Here is a 7,215-nt window from a genome sequence, read left to right as displayed (position 1 = left end):
CAGGGAGACCTCACTGTGGCCTTCCAGTACATGAGGGGAGCTTATAAACAGGAGGGAGACTGACTTTTTAACTGGGCAGTGATAGGACAAGGAAGAATGGCTGCTTACCATGCTTTTATCAAATGCAAACAATAAAGGAAATATACCTGCCTGTAGAGGTTGCAAATATAAGTGGCCAATGAGAGCTTACTTTAAATTAGCTTATTTTTCTGGTTAGCATATAACTCTTAGCTGATACGATAGATATATAAAAATAACAGGGCTGCACTTATAAAGTGTGTATTTTATAGTTAATGCTGGAAATCGGTTGAAAAAGCAAAACATTAAATTTGAATTCTATGCAATTTAAAAAAAAAATCACTTGAACTGATTGCAGCTACTCTTGGTTTTAGTGTTGTCTAAAACTATAGGAAATAGTTATATTACACATGAAGAATTAGGAGGCAATTTTCAGCAAATCTTTTAGAACTGCAAATACAGGATATTGAAAAGAATTGTCATCTGCTCCCACATCACATGCAAATGGAATAAAGAAATAGTTCAGTTATCTGTGCTCCTTTGCATTGCTGTCTCAGCTGTCATCTTACACGTTTCCCTTTGAGGGCAAAATGGGCTTTCATAAAACTAAAGAGTGTCAAAGATTTTTTGATACTAGAAGTTGTATAGTAAGACGTTCTCAAAGAAGCAAAAAAAATGGAAGAAAAAGATGGTATGACCAAGTTTTGGTCTGTTGGAAAAGAATGCCAGCAGTGACTTTAGACATAAGTCTCGAAGCAATGAGCAATACCAGCATGCATTCTCGTGAAAGCTTTTTTTGTTGCAGTGCTTGCCCTCAGATTTCTTCTCTGAAAGAAGACCTGAACCTGTACTAATGGGACGTGGAATAGCAGGATGGGGTTCAGCACTGTGGGTAAGGGGGGAAACCAGCTGTCCAGCAGTCAGTCTGTTTTCACGCATTGCAGGTTTGGGGTTCTTTAATTCAGATGATTTAGTTTCTGATAAGGGGTTTTGCTTGCTTACCTTTTATTGGAAATACTTCATTATTTGACAAATACAAACAAGGATTTATATCTTCTATAGGTAGAGGGAATCTTCAGGGAATCTTCTTTGCTGGAAGCAAGATGAGTAGGATTCAACGCTGCTGCCAGTTAGATAGCAAATATTTAAAAAAAAAAAAACAACAAACCACCCTCAAAGAGAGGAAAGTATCTGAATTGCTGATGCTGCAGATCTTAAGGGGACTTCTATGATACTGTAAATAATAGCTGCAGCTGTAGTTCCAACCCAGCGCGTCTTACCTATGTGGGTGCAAAACATTCACAGTAACTTTCCATTGAAGTTGCACCTGTAAAATTTGTGGTTCTGCAGAGAGGTTTCTAAGGCTCAGCATGTTTTTAGTGAGTAGCTGAAAATTGTGTGCGTAAGGGACAGGACAGGAACGTAATCATAAAAGCTCACTCTTCGTAATAAAAGCAAGAAGGGATGGCTGAAAAGAATGATGATGTTATCCAGAACCGCGCCACTGAGACCTTGGTTGTGGCAGTTGATGCTGTGGAGTGGAGGTGCTCTTACATGGTGCTCTGTAGGCAGGCAGTGGGAGCACCTGGTTTGATTCCTTGTTGTTCCTTGTACTTTCTGGCTGACCTGAAGACTTCGTGTCATCATCCCCTGCCTCTACTTCCCCGTCTGTGATAGAGGAGCTCCTGATACTTGCCTGGGATGTTGCTAGAGGTAGGAGACACGTGAGGTGCTGTGTGTGGTCTGCTTGGGCTGTGGTGCATGCAGTGGTCTGACTGCCTGGAATGTGAGGGAAGCTTCTTGCTGAGGCGGTCAGGTGGACAACACTTGTCTCTTAACCATGCTAATATGTGAGGTGCTTGTTTCCTTTTGACTCACACAAGTGAAAGAGGGGGCTGGCCCTGATGTATTGCATTGATAAAAATGTTGTGAAAAACCTCAGCTTGCCTCCGGTTCCCCAGCATTAAACCAAGAACTTCCTCTGCCTGCCTCACTAAGATCATAAAACCCAGAAATTCTCAGAAATGCAGTGACACAGCACCTTAGCCTTTACCCTTGCCTGCTGACAACAGGAACAGTGGGCTATAAGCAGTCAGAAACACAGCCAGCTTGGTGCCCGTGCTTTCCCATGTTGTGGTAAAGGGCATGCTACCGCTCAAGTAATTTTGTGCTGCATCTGCTTGGTGCTTGGAGCGTAATGGAACAAAGTAACCTGTCCTGCTGCCCTGCCATTCCTGCACCACCAGGAGTTGCTCCCCTTCTTTCTCCTCCCCCAAGAGCAGTTGTGTAAGGGAACTCACTCAGAGAGGCCCGTCTGACAGGTCACTCAGATGTTTCTAAGGTTTCTTTCTTAATTCCCTGGTGGCAAAGGCCGGGTCTCCTTGTGTGTAAGTATAGGGCTGTATAAGGGCTTTTGCTTGCCATCATCACTCCATCATTTAAGAAACAGTCAAATTTGACAGCAATTTTGGGATGTGTGTTACCAGTTCCGAAGGTACTTATCCAAGGTCTGCTGGGAAGATGATCATCTCATGCCTGCATACATGCCTCCCACTCACTGCACTGATTGAACAAATCCCTATAGTGACTGCAGCTTAACAAGTTGTGCTGATGACTTGTGTTCAAAGTTCAGGCCTTTCTTTGTGTGTGGACCTGTGTGAAGGCTGTTCAGAGCCCATCTTAGAAATAAATGCCTTTGGTGTTGAATTACATTACCCAGTTGTTAGTGCTCAGTCTCCTGGCTCACCTCTCATCCTCCCACTTACCTGTTCTGAACTGTCTCTCACTCTTTCCAGAGTTATAACAGCAGTATAAAATAAAACATTGTACAAAGCATCAAATGCATATTTATGCATTTGTTAAGCTGATGGCTTCTTGAGTGTCACATCTTGTCTGAAACATTACTTACTCAGATGATCATAAGATGTCTTTCCTGAATGCATTTCTAAGAACAGCTTCTCTTCTGCCCCCCTCGGCATACATTACCATGCCTATATCATAGTAAACCTGCTAGCAACTGTAGCATCATTTTCACATTGAACTGAAAGCCTGTCAGCAGTGAAATGTCATCTCTGTATCTGTCACAAAGCAAGATCTGCAAAGCCAGGCAGTGGATGCATCCGTGCAGCTGGACAAATGAATGCTTAGCCATACCTTGTTAGTCATCTCTCTGGTGACTAAGGAATGTATTGTAGTTAAGACATAGCAATCCTCCTCCTCTGCTCTGCCCTGGGGAGGCCACATCTGGGCTACAGTGTCCAGTTCTGAGCTTCCCAGTTCTAGACAAGGAACTGCTGGAGAGAGTCCAGTGGGGGGCCACAGAGATGGCTGGGGGCCTGGAGCACCTCTTGTACAAGGACAGGCTGAGAGACCTGGGACTGTTCTGCTTGGAGGAGAGAAGGCTTATCGCTGTTTGTAAACATCTAAATTGCAGGAGTCATTGGATGGGGCCAAGCTCTTTTCAGTGGTGCCCAGTGGCAAGAAAAGGGGCAACTGAAGCACAGAAAATTCCATACAATCACAAGGAAGAACTTCTTCACTGTGAGAGTGACAGAGCCCTGGTACAGGCTGCGCAGAGAGGTGGTGCAGTCTCCTCCTCTGAAGATATTCAAGACCCACCTGGATGCTTTCCTGTGCAACCTGCTGTAGGGAACTGCTTCAGCAGGGGGTTGGACTGGATGATCTCCAGAGGACTTTCAACACCTACAGTTCTGTGATTCTGTGATTCTTGGCCAAGGTCATTATTGTGAACTGCAGGTTGTCAGACTGCGCTTTCTGAAGCAGTTGTGTCTCTTCAGACCAGACTTAAACTGGGTCTGTTTTCTGAGGTTTAGCTGTCAACACATTTTTATAGGTAGAAAGGAAGAAAATGAATGTGAGAAAGAGAGGACCTGGGACTGATCGTGTGGTGCTATGGAAATAGCAAGGGAGACATTTTTCTTCAGAAAATCAGCCAAAGGCTGATTTCTGTGCAAATCTGTCTTAGAAAACTTACGTTTACCTTATTTCAGAGAAAGATAAAAACAAGTTTTGTCTGGCAGCTGTTTCAACACTGACAGGATATGATGCTGTTTTTGGAATATTTCCACTGCGCATGGGCAAAGCAGCGCTCTCAGTTTGCTAGTCACAGACTCAAAGCCTTGGGCTCCAAGTCACCAAGCCACTGTGCCCACCAAACTTTTGGCCACAACTTTCTTTTTATTTTAGTCAAGATCACTCTTCTTACAAACTCTGTGTAAGTAAAGGCCCGTCTTTGTGAAAAATGTGTAGGAGTAAATTAGCAGTGCTGTCCTCTTTCATGGTGAGGTTCTCAGATGCAGGTGAGATCGAGGTGTTTGACTCTACTATGAGAGAAGTGTAACAAGTACCACCTGAATGCCTCTTGCCCCAGCCTCAGCTTCCTACCAGATGAGATGGTGTAAATTAGCAGATGGACTAAAAATTCACACTGCCTTACTGGATGTAGTCTTTTCTGAGAATAGCATGCTAAGTGTATTTGTACTCTTTTTTTTTCTTTCTAGTAGATCAAGTGTCATTGTGCTTTTTCTTTTTTTCATGCCTCAGGCTTGAACATCTATTTGCTTATCACTAGGTTGAAGAATTAGAGGTGGGAACAGCAACGCATTGTCTCTTGAGATGTTGCCTTCAAATGTATGGGAGTCTCTCACCTTTCTATGGAAATGTAAGTATGATGCTTACATTCCCTGAGAGGAAACTCAGAGGAAACTGGTTAGCGTGCTACAAAGAACAGCAGAGTGAAAAAGAAAGTAAGCAACAAAAGCACTTTGTGGCTTTTGCAGTGGAAACAATACGGCAAAGGCAGCAGTGGCTGCAAAGAAACAGCGCATTGTATGGAGCTGCATTTGGCCCTCACATCTACTGGAGATTTTTAGCAATATGATGACCAAGAACCCATCACCATGAGCAGGATTACGGGCCTAGCTGAAGATGAGACCAGCACTGCAGCACTGGGAGGCATTTCCTTTTCTGGCCGTGCCTTGCTACCATTGCTCTAACAGAGAAAAGTTTGGTGGCTAGAACAGGGTGTAGGCGCTGCCATGCCGAGTCATTTGCTCTGTGATTTTACAAGAGTGCAGACACTGGGCATGACAAAAACGCCATTCTGTGGTAGTAGTGTCCTTCATGATGATATAGGTTGGTTTGTTTAGCAAAAGGGAGTAGTCCATTGGTTTAAGAACCAACATATTAGTTTAGCAAAAGGAATCTATGAATGATAGTTCTAAAACTTTCCATTTCAACTTTAATAGGTGAGCAGTCTTGTTTACCTCAATGATTTTGTACTGAGGACATAATAGAATACTTTTATCCTTTGCCTCAAAAGGTGTAAGGACAGCTTCCTCCTATTCCACATACATCATTTCAAAGGTTGCTCACTATGCCGTAATAAGCAATGGAAATTTTCCAAACTGGGGAAAAGCAGATGAAAGTTAGCCAAAAGGTCTCAGTGATGAAACTGATGGTAGAAAATGGGGAAGAAGTAGGTGGGCACTTGAACACCCGAGATACCACTGAGCATGCCCGAAGGGACATTAGCATATACTAACGAGTTCTTGAAAAAGAATGAATATTTGTACTGCATATGTGTGTTTGAACAGTTGAAATGTAGAACTTGAACTTTGAGATGGTGCTCTTCCTCGTCAAATCACCTGGTACGTATCATGAGGAATAAAAGGACTGCCACTTTCTAACATCACATTGGAGTTAGAGAGTTTTCTTCCCAGATTTTGGATGACAATTACAAATACAGGGCATATTTTAAGCCTTGTTCTGCTGCTGGAGTGATACCTCTTTTCTCTCTCTCTTTCACAGACAGACATTTTTCCATTTGTGTGTCATTCATGTCAATCTTGTTTCTGTCACAGATCTTTGCAGTTCCACAACAGCCTTATGCAGAGAGCAGGGCAGCATCATGGCTCGGTCTGTACCCAGAGCAATGGAACAGCCCCTCTCTCAGCATTTTTGCAGTAAGAACATGTAGACAAGGAGCAGGGGCCTTATGGAAGTGGGAGGTAGCTTGGGGAAAAATATAAGCCAAATATAAGACAATGTTAAGCAGAATATGGACATTGGTTTCAGCATGTCAGAGGCTTCTCTTGTCCTGCTCAGTGAACCCAGCAAGAAAAGCAGGAGGGATGAAGATATGCTTACTGCATTTGCCCAAAATCCTGTTGGTGCTCTGGCTGGAAGTCCTTGAACAGACTGCTTGTCTCTGGGCATCTTCCATGCCCTCAGTCTGGTTTCCCCCACAGAAAGTGGAAGTCAAGCACGAAACCTTCAGCTTGCAGCCGTTGCTTCCTCTTATTTCATATGTGTCTCCATTGTGTGTTCTTTGTGAGTAAACAACAAAGAGAAGGAAGAACAGCTATGTAGGGAACATAATGTGGGGATCAGTAATACTGACTGTGGCCTCAGTGCTTTTTCCATTGGGTATTTTTATTTTTTTCCTTCTGTGCAAACAGCGTTGTTTTCTACCAGCTGAAGAGTCGTTAAAACGATGACAAAGCTGGAGAAAGGAAAGGGTCTTAGAAGACCTTCCTATAATGTTAAGGAAAGAGAATCATATGAATTAATGAGAATGATTTATCTAATACTGTGCATTTCTTGTGCCGTATCTTTTGTTTCTTTCTTGGCTTACATCTGCAATAAAAATCTGGAAGATTTCAGCGACCACCATTGTAAAGGGATTGTCCTGGGATGACATTTCAAAGTCCTCCCCACACCATCTGTTTCATGTTGGAAACTGAAATAAAGAATTTATTAGCTTCTCACATGGTTTTGGTCCTAACTCCCATCCCTCCTCCCATCTTCTTTCCTCACAATCTTTCCAACATCAGCCAGCCTTGGAGTTAGTTTCTGGATAGACCAAGGCAGTATTTTCATGTTTTCATACTGTTCCAAGCCCGCTCTTCTTCCATGGCTCACTTGGATGGATGGCCATGCCTGCAGGACTCCCATGTGTGGCAGTGGGCCAGCTCCTTGCAGGACAGACACTGATGTGAAGATGATCTAATACTTTCCAAGGGAAGTACGTCTCTTTTCCACAAGTTGCCCGGCAGCCATCAGTTTCTGTTTCCCCACTGGGGAACTGGGTTTATTGTACCCTCTTTACTGAGTGGGCCACAGGGGAGCAGAAGGTATCCCACCACCCCTGCCCCAAGGGAGCATCTGTCCCATATG

Source organism: Lagopus leucura, unplaced genomic scaffold (genome assembly GCF_019238085.1).
Source record: "Lagopus leucura isolate 7727_CA_CO unplaced genomic scaffold, USGS_WTPT01 Super-Scaffold_100001, whole genome shotgun sequence".
Lineage (NCBI taxonomy): Eukaryota > Metazoa > Chordata > Aves > Galliformes > Phasianidae > Lagopus > Lagopus leucura.
The sequence above is the reverse complement of the archived record's forward strand: the minus strand, read 5'-3'. Positions refer to the sequence as shown.